Source organism: Lampetra planeri, chromosome 2 (genome assembly GCF_965212315.1).
Source record: "Lampetra planeri chromosome 2, kcLamPlan1.2.h2, whole genome shotgun sequence".
In the NCBI taxonomy this organism is placed as follows: domain Eukaryota; kingdom Metazoa; phylum Chordata; class Hyperoartia; order Petromyzontiformes; family Petromyzontidae; genus Lampetra; species Lampetra planeri.
Window position 1 is genome coordinate 769784 of NC_136108.1, and position 13740 is coordinate 783523.

Sequence of the window (13740 nt, forward strand, 5' to 3'; positions counted from 1 at the left end):
AGACGAGGAAGAAGAGGAGATTATATTCCTACTGTCTTCATCAGTGAAAGGATGGGGAAGATTCACAGCATGCTTGGAATGTCGGGCCAACGTTGTAATGTGGTTGGAACCGTTAGATCAATACTCTTTGGTTCTTTCGGTAAAGTGACGTAGTTAGAAATAGATAAAACAATCAAATCATGACGTTTCGATTGCATCATCAGGTGGGAAAAGCACATCAATATTTTTTTTTTCGAAACGTTGTGATTTGTTTGATTTTAATTTATTTCTAACTACGTGACTTTGCCGAAATAACCAAAGAGTATGGATTCCTGCAGTCACGAAAGCTTCAAATCGTTAGATCAACGTTTCCCCAGCGTTCCGTGTTAACTGGGTTAGCAGGAGGGCTGTCTGATTTTGCTTTGACCACACGTGGCTGGCAACACTGAATTGACAAAGGGATTAGAGTGACTGAGAAAATATCACGAGTTTCTAACACACATTGTATAATGTTTTTTAACCCGTATATTTTTTAAGGTTTCCTTTAATCCATAATGTTAATATCGACGATGCAGAAAGACAGATTGTTTTTTTTTTATAGAAAAAAATCTATAAAAATGTGCATTGGCCGGGAATCGAACCCGGGCCTCCCGCGTGGCAGGCGAGAATTCTACCACTGAACCACCAATGCTGACATGGAGACCCATCCTGAGACAGCCCCTTTTGTCTCAATGATGGCAGCGAGGCGTGGTGATGATGAGGCGTGGTGATGATGAGGCGTGGTGATGGTCAGGCGTGGTGATGGTCAGGCGTGGTGATGATGAGGCGTAGTGATGATGAGGCGTGGTGATGGGCAGGCGTGGTGATGATCAGGCGTGGTGATGGTCAGGCGTGGTGATGATCAGGCGTGGTGATGATGAGGCGTGGTGTGAATGAGGCGTGGTGATGGGCAGGCGTGGTGATGATGAGGCGTGGTGATGGTCAGGCGTGGTGATGATCAGGCGTGGTGATGATGAGGCGTGGTGTGAATGAGGCGTGGTGATGATCAGGCGTGGTGATGATCAGGCGTGGTGATGATCAGGCGTGGTGTGAATGAGGAGCGCTGCTGCGTGGGCGGTGTGGAGGCAACATTCACTGCAGAGGAATATAATGCAATATAATGTGTTTGCATTACAAACATAACACTCGTTATTACATGACAACAAGACGAACATGTTTCAAAAGTAATGGTGTTCGAAACAAATCTAAACACGCTAATCGAGAGGTAACTTCTCTGAGCTGACAATATCGCCCTCTCGTGGTGACCTCATGTGCTTGCATGGGGGATCATGTGTTATGCAGAAGGGCTATTGCCTGAAACGTCGCTCATTATATATTTTTGTCCTTGTAAGGCCGCAGTGGTATTGACGAGTGTGTTGATGTTTGTGATATTTGTGCACCACTGCCAACGCAGCATCAGCAGCATCAGCGGATACTGATGTTTAACACGGAGGCTTTCGCGACCAATATCCCCCATAATACAGGTGGACTTCTCCACAACTCAGGCTGTCGCCTGACGAAGATAGTGGTAATTATTGGTGAAACGTCGTACTCAGATTGTAAATGTTGTGGCTTGGCTCTCCAACACACCGGTTAGTGCTGTACTACTGACGAATTGGCTGTGTCGGGTGGTGGCGGGTGTAACGACACATTCATATATTTACGCGATCTAACCCCCCCCAAACCCCCCTCCCCCCTATATTATGAATACTGATGTGTTGAATCATCAGCCATGGCCACTCCGCACTAAACTCGACGATGCGCATCACCACCATAATCTGATGGTGATGATTCACCATCGTCATCACCACCATCACCACCATCATCATCACCACCATCACCATCATCACCACCATCATCACCATCATCATCACCACCACCACCATCACCATCATCACCATCACCACCATCACCATCATCACCATCACCACCATCATCACCACCACCATCACCACCATCACCACCATCATCACCACCACCATCATCACCATCATCACCATCATTACCATCATCACCATCACCATCATCACCACCACTATCACCATCATCACCACCATCATCACCACCGTCATCACCATCATCACCATCACCACCATCATCACCATCATCACCACCACCATCATCACCATCACCACCACCACTTCGGGGACGACATCGCCCCCCCCTCAGCGCCAGGGAAGCGCCAGCAAGCAGCGAGCCGCTCGCTGTGTTCAGCGTTTGTCGTCCTTCCCCGGCACCTCCAATTAGCGCGGTTCGCTACGTACGGTGCGAAAGAAGTTCGACGCAGGGTTAGTCTCCAGCATCTCCCAACATCCAACCCGCCACGCACGCCTCTCCCATTGTCGGCCGAGAGCGGCTCGCGGGACGGATGGAGGGCGAAAGTCAACGGAGAGATGACTGCCGTCAAACACGGGGAGAGAGAAATCGCGCAAAGTGTGCAGCACACAATGCGCGTGTCGGCTCCGGGGCGGGTACCCGCGGTGCGTGTGCGCGCGCGTGTGTGTGTGCGCGTTGAACGTGACGGGTAACGTTGTGATTCTCACTCCATTCGCTACAGTTGCCGACACGAGGCTCACGACATCCTCCATGAGACGAACCCCTCGGTTGAAGGGCACGTGAGAAATGGAAGGGAAATGTGGGCACGAGACACCTGAAATGATATCAGACATCAACTTCCACTGAGTTTATCTAGTGACACGAGTAGTATACAACGATGCATCGATGCACCAATGAATATGGCATGGTTATTAAACTCATAATACATGTTTTTTTTTAATTCTTATGCAATATGTTGCAATCTAGAATCGGATCGCTTCTAAATTGTTTTCTGAATCACGAGTTGTGGCACGGTGCTCTGGCACGCATCCCACGCCAAATGAGTGAACAGCAGCACCCCCGGGAGGTCCTGTGGTGTCTACGGCGTGCCTGAGGTCACGTTGTTTCTGCGAGAGGCTCCGAGTGAAATGCCATGGTCTCACGACAACACGACTCTCTGCAGCAGCGACCATGGAATTTAATTGGGGTGGGGGGAAGAGACAGACCCAAGCGCCGTACGACGGAATGAGGCACACACTTCTACGTCGGTCAAACATCAACCGTGCAGCAATCGTGCAGAGTTCGCCTGACGGAGGCGCATTTTAAAACGATGTAAAGGAATCCTCTGTGTTGTGGGTGGTGGTGGTGGGGGGGGGGGCAAGCTGCGTGACTTCGCACGGCCAACTCTGTGCGAAAGCGGCGTGACCGGCTCCCATTCAGCGAGGCACAAGCGCGACCACTGTAATTGACCACCACGTGGATCGGAGTCACAAGACAACATTCAGCAAGCCACATTTAACTTTATCGCGTCTTCGCCAGTATTGTTTGTGCACTTGCATGCGAATGCTCTTGAGTTTTTACGTCTCGAGTCTTCTTTTTATTTTTTAGAGTGGTGACGTGATAGTTTGTGCACTGCACTATAACCTGAGTTCGATTCCCGGCCATGGCTAATATCCTGGCGAGATATACCTGAACCGATCCTGGGCTCCCCCGTTCACCGACCAACACTGACCAGGGTGGTGAAGTATGGTCAAAACAACCCCGATGACCGACACGGCGTGGGGAGGCCTTCATTCAGCAGTGGATTTACCAAGGACTGTAACTTAGTTGTGTTGCTGTAAGGAAGAGTGGTTGGCCACGGCGAGCATAGCATGTTCTGCGATAGAGCACAAGGTTAAACTTAGTCTGGCATGATCTGCTTTGGTGGATGGGGAGACATTGCCATCATAAACTGAATTTGCAATGCCTGCCCCCTGCTCTCTTCAAAAAACAAGATTGTAACGGCAATTAACCCAAGCATTTACACAGGCTTATGACTTTTTCTGGAAATATGAATGGCTACTGTTTAAATTGTAAGGCAGTCTGTATGAAAACGTCCGGCAGTTTACTTGGATTTATCCTGAATACTGTATCCTAACCACTTAAAGCGAGAGTGAGAAACGTTAATTATCACGCGCACTAAGACAAACAAAACCCTGTAAAGCCTTTAGTAAATTGTTTGGAGCAAGCACTGTGAGCGAGCACGGCACAGGAAGGTGTTGGTGATGTGGCCAGTATCCCAGTGATGGAAACACACCGCTCAAAGTAATCATTTAAGGTAGAGTCGATCTAGCGGAGGTCCAGTACCGTAACAAATATCACTCGACACTGTTATTAGCCTCGATTGGGAATCAGATAAAATCTGGTCCATCGCGCAGTTTGCAACTCACTGCGTCACCACTCGGACACCCCTCCCCAAGCACACGTACACACCGTGTATCTTTACTCGGAAAGTTTCCAATCCAATCTGCCTCAAAACCCACACTGTACCACATCCTCCTCGTAGCTCAAACCTAATATTGACTCAACAGGTGCACGCTGCGCAGAGAAGCTGTCCCATACACAAAACAGCAGCAGGGGGGAGATTCGATGCGTGGGTGAGTGGGAGTTGTGTGCGCGTGGGTAGCGGTAGTGTAGCGGTTAGCGCGCTGCGCTACGAACCCGGCTACCCGAGTTCGAGTCCCGCTCACGACCAACATCAGTGATTATCGCCACTAGAGAGACAAAGGCGGCCGGGCGTGGCGCTGGTCACCCACCCCCTTGTGTGCCGTCCCGGGCTTCATAGGTGCTCGCTAACAGCACCTGCCCCAACAGCCTGTTAAGGCCATACGGGGGGTGGGGGTCTTTGTCATTGTTGCGTGTGTGTGCACGCCAGGAGTTGGTGTGGTTAAAACCACGCTGGGCCACATCTGTCTTCCACAGTGCGCATGTCCACGCACTGGGCCAGGTGCTCATTGCAGGCTGAACACACCTAGGGGGGAGACCCAGCACCGGTTGAAATCACCACGATTTCACCATGATGTATGCGTTGCCAGGAATCGAACTCAGGCTACCAAGTTGTCCACGTCGCTAGCTCCTGCGCGACCGCTCTCAAAACGCGCGATAAAGACCCCAGTGGAGCCTCCACCGCCTCTTGGAGCAAGCGCTTTGAGCGAGAGCGCCGATGTCACCTGTGGGCTGGCCAGCACCACGACGGGCCATACACAAAGACAATACTCTCATATGGAGCCATACAGCCTCAACAGTCTGTTTGGGGCAAGTGTTGTGAGCGAGTACCTACACCCACTAAGACCATGCACTCATACAAAGACAAAGATCCCCCTATAGCCTTAACAGCGGTGGCACAGTGGACACGGTATACACGGGGCTGGGTGGCCGGCACCACCTCCGGCCGCCTTTGTCTCTCTAGTGGCTATGTTTACACATCGTACCAGGTACTAATTTAAGGCTGAGTCGACCTAGGGGAGGCCCATTACCATTTCAGATAATCGTCGCTGATGCTGGCCGTGAGCGGCAATGGAACTCGGGTCGCCAGATTCGCAGCCCACAGCGCTAGCACACGCACACACACAGACGCCCACGCACACACACAGACGCCCACGCACACACACAGACGCACGCGCACACACACAGACGCACAACAACAACAACAACCGCCATTCGCCACTAAGTGGCGGTGACGTCACCACGACGCTTGTGCCAGGCCATGTGCACCCTGAGGCCACGTGAAGTGTCGAACGCCCGCTGGCAGGAGGTCACGGGGCAGACCCAGGTGCCACGGGTCGACTGACCGAGATGACCGAGATGACTGAGATGACTGGCTGATGCACCACCTGTGCCCCCTACTGTGCCAACTTGCTGTGCTTTAGCCACCCGGCGCTCCGCTCGTTGTTGTGAGCGTCGCTCCTCCGCCCTCCGTTGTTGTTGGAGGGCGACTGCCTCCAACTACCCAGTAGCGTCCTTCAGACGCACACATACGCACACGCACACACACAGACGCACACATACGCACACGCACACACACACAGACGCACACGCACACACACATACGCATGGCTACGGCAGTCGCAGATGTAGTTTTGCCCCCCACCCGCCTCTGCGTGTGCCTCTGGTGGTGTGCATCGCTGAATAAATTTGCCACGTCTGATTACAGCGCAGCGGAAAGGCCGCCACATGACAGGTCACGTCTCGCCAGCGCGCACACACACGCGCACACACACACACGCGCACACACACACACGCGCACACACACACACGCGCACGCACACACACACACGCGCGCGCACACACACACGCGCACACACACACGCACACACACACGCGCACACACACACACGCGCACACACACACGCGCGCGCACACGCACCGCGGGTACCCGCCCCGGAGCCGACACGCGCATTGTGTGCTGCACACTTTGCGCGATTTCTCTCTCCCCGTGTTTGACTCCCCCCCCACCCCCCGGGATCACCGATCTTTGCCTTTTCTCTCCACTTCTACAACTCGCCGAGCGAATCAAGACTCGTTCGTGTTGGCAGCCTCCCCGCAACACCGCGTCTCTGCCGTGAGTTTTTTTTCTTCTTTTCAAATTAGTTTCGTCCTTTGTTTTTAGTTTGGTGATATCCCATATTGCGTGGGGAAGCGGTGGCACAGTGGGCATTGTCACGCTGTACTTGGGACGTGGCAAACGCGAGTTCGATTCCCGGACACGGATAACGCCAGTGGTGAGCCGATATTCGAACCGGTCCCGTGCGCCCCTGCCAACGCCTTCGCCGACCGGCACTGAGCAGTGTGGTGGATGATGGGTCCATTGAACATCGCATCACCAGCACGGCGTGGGGATGCATTCATCCAGCAGTGGATTGTACTCTGCACTGTGTTTGGCCGATTCGATGCAATTGCTTTGCCCGATACCATTGCAATAACGAAAGTGTGATATAAGGAATTGATTCTGTCGATGTTTTGTGGAAGCACATTACTTTCGGTCACGGTATTCGATGTAACTCTTAATAGTCTACCTACGGTAAGAAACACAAACAAGGCGATGTAAGGAAAGTGATTGGGCTTGGGTGAGATTCATCGCTAGAAGGGGTGGTGATGACCGCTGGACGAGACTCGTTGACGACATCGCAGCCAACGGAGGGAACGCGCCCGGGAGGACGATCACCGGTTAGCGCTGTTGGCTACGTACGGTGCGAAAGAGGTTCAACACACACATACGGAGATGAGATCGATGACATACGTATTGTGTGCAGGAGAGAGATGGATTGTGGCATCGCAAAACCGCGAGAGATAACCCATCGTGTGGGGGGGGGGGCTTCACCCATCCAGCCGTGGATAAACCATGTCTCGTGATGATTGTTTAAAGGGTAATTGCGAGCGGAGCCTTGCTTAGCTCACTTAGTCACGGACCCGACGAAGCAAGTTCGATTTCCAACCACGGATAACATCAGTGGCGAAATCTAAACTACCCTGGGCCCCCCCATTCACCAACCCACAATGAGCAGCTGTGGTGAAGTATGGCCAACAACCCACATTACTGATACGGCATGGAAAGGTTCAGGAGTTGAATGACAAAGGGGAGGAGAGTTAGTATAAGGACTGTGGTTTATGACAATATGTATTAATCGCAGTATTATAAAACCTGTGGCATGGAACGTCCCTGGGGATGGCACCACTTCTGTCGGTTCGCAGTGGCGGATTTCCAAAACCGTCCTTCGGAATTTCCTGAAACTTTCCCAAGTCTTAATATAGTTCACACTGCACTGTACACGGCGAAGGATGTTATCGTATAAACATGCTTCCATCCTGCAGTGAATTGATAATGCCTGATATCTTACACGCAGTCGATCGGCAGGTCTAGTGCAGTGGTACACCCAGCTTTCATGACCCACAGTGGTTGATGATCTTTGTTGATAGCCAGTCGGCTTGTAAAGTATCATCGTCTTAGAGAAATACATTTCAAGTGAGCCAGCTGTATTAAAGTAATGATCAGCCACGGCAGAAGTATTGGTCCTGCCGTGTTTCAGATCAGCCTTGTGTTCACGAACACGTTCCGAGGCATGTTATTTACTTCCCCCCATGTAACTGCTGCCGCAGACACAGCTTAGTTTGTAGACGCTGGGATATTGCATGTCAGGAATCTTGTCCTTCACAGATGGGATCAGGTCACGAATTTTATGCACTGTGTTAAATCGGACCTGGATCTTGTGTTTGTTCAAGATTTTGGAAATCTTTTTGGTTATCCCTGCTATGTAAGGTAAGGTGATGGTTTTGATTTGATCTTCAGATGGCTCCTTCCTCACGGTTGTGGTGATGGCTTTGTGGCCAGATGACGAACGTGTCATCTACGTGCCTCTTCCACAAGGACGGGCGTAGAGTGGATGCCTGGATGGCGTCCATCTCAATTTTTTCCATGAAAATGTTGGCCACAACCGGAGATAAGGGAGAACCCATTGGGGTGTCTTCAGTTTGTTTGTAGAATGTTCCATTCCAAGTGAAGTATGTATTGGTGAGGCAGTGTTTCACCAGAGCTGGTACATCAGCATTCAGTCCTTGTTGGACCAAATCTAAAATTATTGCAATGGTATCGGGCACAGGAACTTTGGTGAACAAAGAAACTACATAGAAACTGATGAGCTAATCACCTGGGGACAGTGAGATGTCTTTAATTGACGATGCCAGGTGAGCTGAGTTAAGTACAGAAGAGGTGGTCTTACCAGTGAATGGATGCAAGGTCTCAGACAGATATCGGGCCAGTTTGTAGGTGGGTGAGCCAATGGTGGAGACGATGTGATGAAGGGGTGTACCTTCTTTATGGATGTTTAGTAAGCCATTTAGTCTGGGTGGTCTAGCAGCAGAAGGTTTTCAGGAAAACCGTTTGGTCTGTTCAATGAATGAAGCTGAATCAGTGATGATACTGTTCGTTTTTGTAACGAGGCTGTTGGTGGGATCTCTTAAAATGTTTGTGTAGCTGCCATCATTAAGTAGGTCCTGAATGTTGTTATTGTACACGTTTTTGTAACGAGGCTGTTGGTGGGATCTCTTTTAATGTTTGTGTAGCTGCCATCATTAAGTAGGTCCTGAATGTTGTTATTGTACACGTTTTTGTAACGAGGTTGTTAGTGGGATCTCTTTTAATGTTTGTGTAGCTGCCATCATTAAGTAGGTCCTGAATGTTGCTATTGTACACGTTTTTTGTAACGAGGCTGTTGGTGGGATCTCTTTTAATGTTTGTGTAGCTGCCATCATTAAGTAGGTCCTGAATGTTGCTATTGTACACGGTTTTGTCCATGATGATCGTGCCATTGCCCATGTCGGCTGAGAGGATGACGATATCTTCACTCTTTTTTAATTGAAATAACTCAAAGCGCTCCTCCTTACTGATGTTGCTGACTGGTATCTTAGCGCTTTTGATTATTAATAAGGGGGGCTGGTCGATGTTGAGTGACGTCATCTGCTCATGATTATTAATGAGGAGGGGTGGGGGGTGACCATTTGGAGGACGTCACCTGCTCATGAATATTAATGAGGGGGCTGGTCGATGTGGAGTGACGTCACGAGCGTTAAGGACATTCCTGGGTGATTATAGAAGATATGTTTAATGGGGGTTTATATAAGCGGTAGGAAACCGGAGCACCCAGATAAAACCCACGCACGCAAGGGGGCAACGCTCTATCCCCATACAGATGGGTACAGATTGCGATGAGTCCACTTGCTGTATCGCCTTCTTCTGGCGATCCAGGGTACGGGAAGGGAGTTTCACAAAACGCGTGCGGTGATCCACGGACCCTCGCTGCTGCCTCCCCAGCGCTGAGTGACAGGCCACGGGCATAGCCCCCCCGCCGGCTACCCCCCCTCGCCCCCAGCGCAATTAGATTAATCGTAGCGATTTCGAGTCACAATTCTTTTCAAGTCCCGATGATGTTTAGTGTCGTTGGTGTTGTCTGTACGATGTTGACCTTGTGAAGTTTTTGTTCTCGTTATTTACTGATTGAGATTATTGTCCGCTGTGGGTTGTTCCGTCTGTCTCGTTTGTATCGTCTGCCTCGTGCCTAGTCTGTCCTTGTTGTCTGTGACGCCTGTCTCGTTTGTATTGTCTCGTCTGCCAGGTTCCGTCTCGTTTCTTTGGTCTGTATTTGTACTCCCGCGCTCCTGTCTGTCTCGTTAGTTTCGACCCTTTAGCCCGAGGGAGCATATTGCATAACATTTCCTGGCGTCGAAAATAACTATCGATACCGACTTGTACGAGTCTAGCCACTGTAGGTGTTTTCGGTGATTGAATTGAACCGCTTACTCCTTCGGTGTCTTTCGTTTAAGTCCTCGCACCCAGCGACATTAGCGGCGCAGTGTCCCATCGTTCTTGACTCAAGGGTTGGTGGATCGCGTAGAGATTTGTGAAGCTACCACTCGCTGGGCTGTGAAGGTGGCAGAAGGCCCGTGGGTCCGTCTGTGTGGACCTTTGGGTGTTATTTCCGCTTTCGCGTGGGGTTTGTCCATGTTTTCCAGTTTACCTCTCACACGCCAAACATTAATTGAATTGGCCAAACATCCCAATGCAGGACCCTCTTGAAAACGTCTTGAGCTTCAGTGAGACTCTTTGGTAAGTAAAGGCCACTCCTATTGTCATGAGCAGAAGCATTTATGGCGCACACGCTGCCATGACCTCGACAAGCTGAGTTAAATTTTCCACCAGGTCCATCAACATCCGTGGCGAGTGATATTTGAGCCAGTACCGGATCTCTCTTTCACCAATCCGCACTGACCGGCGTGGTGAAGTATATTCCAATAGACTCCCATGCCCGACACGTGGCGGGGAGGTCTACATCCCACAGTAGATTGGCAAACGTTGTGCATTGCACCCGATTGCCACGGTTGGCTACGCACGGTGCGAAAGAAGTTCAACATACAAACAAACATGTCGATCGAGCACCACAAGGGGGCGAGCATCGCGGGGCCTTGTCACTGCAGACTCCTCCTCCTCGTCGTCTCCTTCGCTCCCATCTACTCGGGACAACAAATCCCGCTTCTCGTTTGTTTTAAAATCAGGGTGGTAATTGTGACGACAAGTTTCACCGTCAGGTGTGAATCACTCTGTATCTGATGATTCAACTCCCCCCCTCCTATTCCAAGCTATTCGATTAATTGTGACAATTCGGAGTTATTTTTTAATATTTATATTTTTGTTTTCCTTTCATTGTGAAGTCACACACAGCAGGTATGCTATTCAGTATTCGTCGGATTATAAGAATCTGTGGAAGTAAGACGTGCCTTAAAACTTGTGCCCGTGTCTATGAAGTGATACGACTCTGGTCTCTCGCACACACAGCTACCGCATTAAAAGACGAACCCTTCACATTTTGCTTTAAAATACTTGGAAAAAAGTGCGCCTTAATCCACAGAATACGGTGACACACTGTCCTTATCTTCTCCTCCACACGTGAATAAATGTGAGGTTTATCTACAACGGAAGCTCTAGTTGTAACATGGGGAAGTTAAAATCGACAGCACATGTGGGTTATAAAAAAAAATGAGTAAAAAATGTCTGAAAGTTTGTCGGTTACATAAACAACACCGCCCACCCCTGCGGTGGCAGCAGTCACAACTCGCAACCTCCCCATCACCGACCTCGCGGCGAGCACCTCCATCCCCACTGACCCTCACGGGAAGAAAACCACAAGCGCTTTCTTAGGGATTATATATATATAAAAAAAACGAAAATATATCTCTTTCACGTAAAAACGTAAATGATTGTTAACACAATCAATCGGCCTCACGTCCTTCTGGGAGTGCGTAATATTCAGCAGCATGTATTTAGTCGAAGCAAAACCCCTGTCAGGTTTTCACATAGAGTGTCTCGTCAGCGGAGCCAGGCTTGATTCAGAATTGGTTTCTTTTGGGTTAGGCCGTCTAAAAAACTGCGTGTCATAAACCCTCCTCAAACCGACAGCCAATTAATAAAAGTGTCACGTGAATCAAACGTGCCTAATGTATCACCGCGTCAGCACCGCCGGTGTGTTGGACAGTGGGCACGACGTGGGCACGTCAGGCTTGCTTGAATGCTGCTGAACTGACAGATGTTATGGGCGAGGAGCATCCTACAGGAAGGGAGTGGTGGCTGGGTCGTAGGTCTGTACACATGTTGAGCTTCTTTCGCACCGTACGTAGCCAACCATGCTAATCGGAGGTGCGGGATTCACCCCGCCAGGAAATGGATGAATTGCCACAATTCATGATCGCGATTCGATAATAGATTCCTTTTTGGTTTTGTGTTGCTGTCTCATTTGTATACTTTTTGGTTCGTTCTTTTGTGTTCATATCGTGTTATTATCTTGATATACTAACAGTGCAGAGGACCGTACCTCGTTTATTATTGATTTCGCCGTCACGAACAGCAAAGCGCATCGATTTTGCCATTCGAAATTGTCGCGATTGCCCCGACAGGCTGGCTGGCAGCATGAACCGCTCTGCAGAGATGTGCAGAGGCTCCCGCTCACGCCACCGGTGGGGCGTAGGGCAGGTTAACCCGATGTGCCAATTTGACAGACACGAGATACGTGTCTGTCAAATTGTTATTCGCAATGCTCCATATCAGTGCATACTAGGTTCGTTATATAGTTGTTGAGAAAATTACATTTTAAATTTACCTTCATGTGTGCTCTGGTGAAGTCACTGGAGAAACGTAAAACAAAATACGTCAACCACAGGGATGTTGCTGCGGTGTGCTCATGAGCACACCGCAGGGACGTTGCTGCGGTGTGATGTCCAAGTCTCCCAAATCCACCTCTGCACTGCACCCGCGGCATCGTGACGTGAGTCCACCGCAGGCCACTTGCGGTGGAGCGAAGTGTGAGGTGACTCCCACCTCCTCCAAGACGCCTTGCCAGCGCGGAAGAGTAGGCCGAAAAACACAACACTCCCTCGAGAGATGTTCTCTCCAGAGCTGCTTCTAGCGGAGGGCTTCCACCAGCAGCGTGTGAGGAGCGAAGCCACTGCAGCGCCGTGCCTGCACCTTCGCCATCAGCTACACAACAGAGACGTCACGAGAGCGAGCGAGTCCAGTGTTCGTTGTTGCTGACTTTATGACTCCCATGGAAAGATCACAAGGCGATGTTACGCGTCTTCCTCCTTAATTTAGGTTGTTTTTTTATTGGGTTACATCGCGTAAATATAAATGCGTCTATAAACCCGCCACCACCCGACACAGCCAATTAGTAAGGGTTGTCACGTAAACAGAACGTGCCAATTCGTTACTAGTACGGCACACCGGCTGTGTGTTGGAGAGCCAAGCCACAGCATTTATAATATTGGTGCGAGAGTCAAGATTGTAAATGTTGTGCCGTACTCGTAACGAATTGTCACGTTCTGTTTACGTGATAACCCTTACTAGTTGGCTGTGTCGGGTGGTGGCGGGTTTAACGACACAACATTTATATATTTACACGTTCTAACCCAAAACCACCTCGATTGTGGATGATATTGGTCGCGAAAGCCTCCAACGTGTTCAAGCGTCTCCCTCCTCTTTGGCAGTTGAAGCTCCCCCCCCCTCCCCGTCTTGGTGCCGCGGTGACATCGCGTTCCCTGCCTGTCAGCGACGGTGCAATTCATCTTTATCAGCGAGCACGTGAAATGTCGAGCGACCTGGCGAAGTCGAGGGCTTCGTATAGCCGCTCTTGGTCAATACGCCAGTGAGGCGATGGTGTTGCGCGAGTCGAGCCAAAACGAGCGGCGGCCGCAAGTTCCAACTGTGAGAGGGCTGCAAGAAACCGTCACAAGCCCCACGACCAATTCGACACAACCCCATCGGCCGCAGGGCCCTCTGGGAGTAAGAGCGGCAGTTCACCAGCATTGATTCAGTTCACCAGCCAATTC

General features: G+C 50.3%; 1 protein-coding gene and 1 non-coding gene across 3 annotated transcripts in view; one reads left to right on the top strand and one right to left on the bottom strand.

Annotated features, from left to right (window-relative positions):
- Window positions 1-599: 599 nt before the first annotated feature.
- On the bottom strand, window positions 600-670 carry TRNAG-GCC (transfer RNA glycine (anticodon GCC)). Its single transcript has one exon. It is a non-coding gene; the product is annotated as a tRNA-Gly (tRNA).
- A 5341-nt stretch (window positions 671-6011) lies between these two features.
- The window catches only part of TMEM163 (transmembrane protein 163), a 33608-nt gene continuing 25879 nt past the window's right edge, over window positions 6012-13740 (top strand). The window contains exon 1 of one of the 2 annotated variants that reach the window (XM_078603779.1): window positions 6012-6433. The gene's annotated coding sequence lies outside the window, so the exon portion shown is untranslated. The remainder of the gene's footprint in view (window positions 6434-13740) is intronic. The other variant, XM_078603770.1, reaches the window with a different exon arrangement.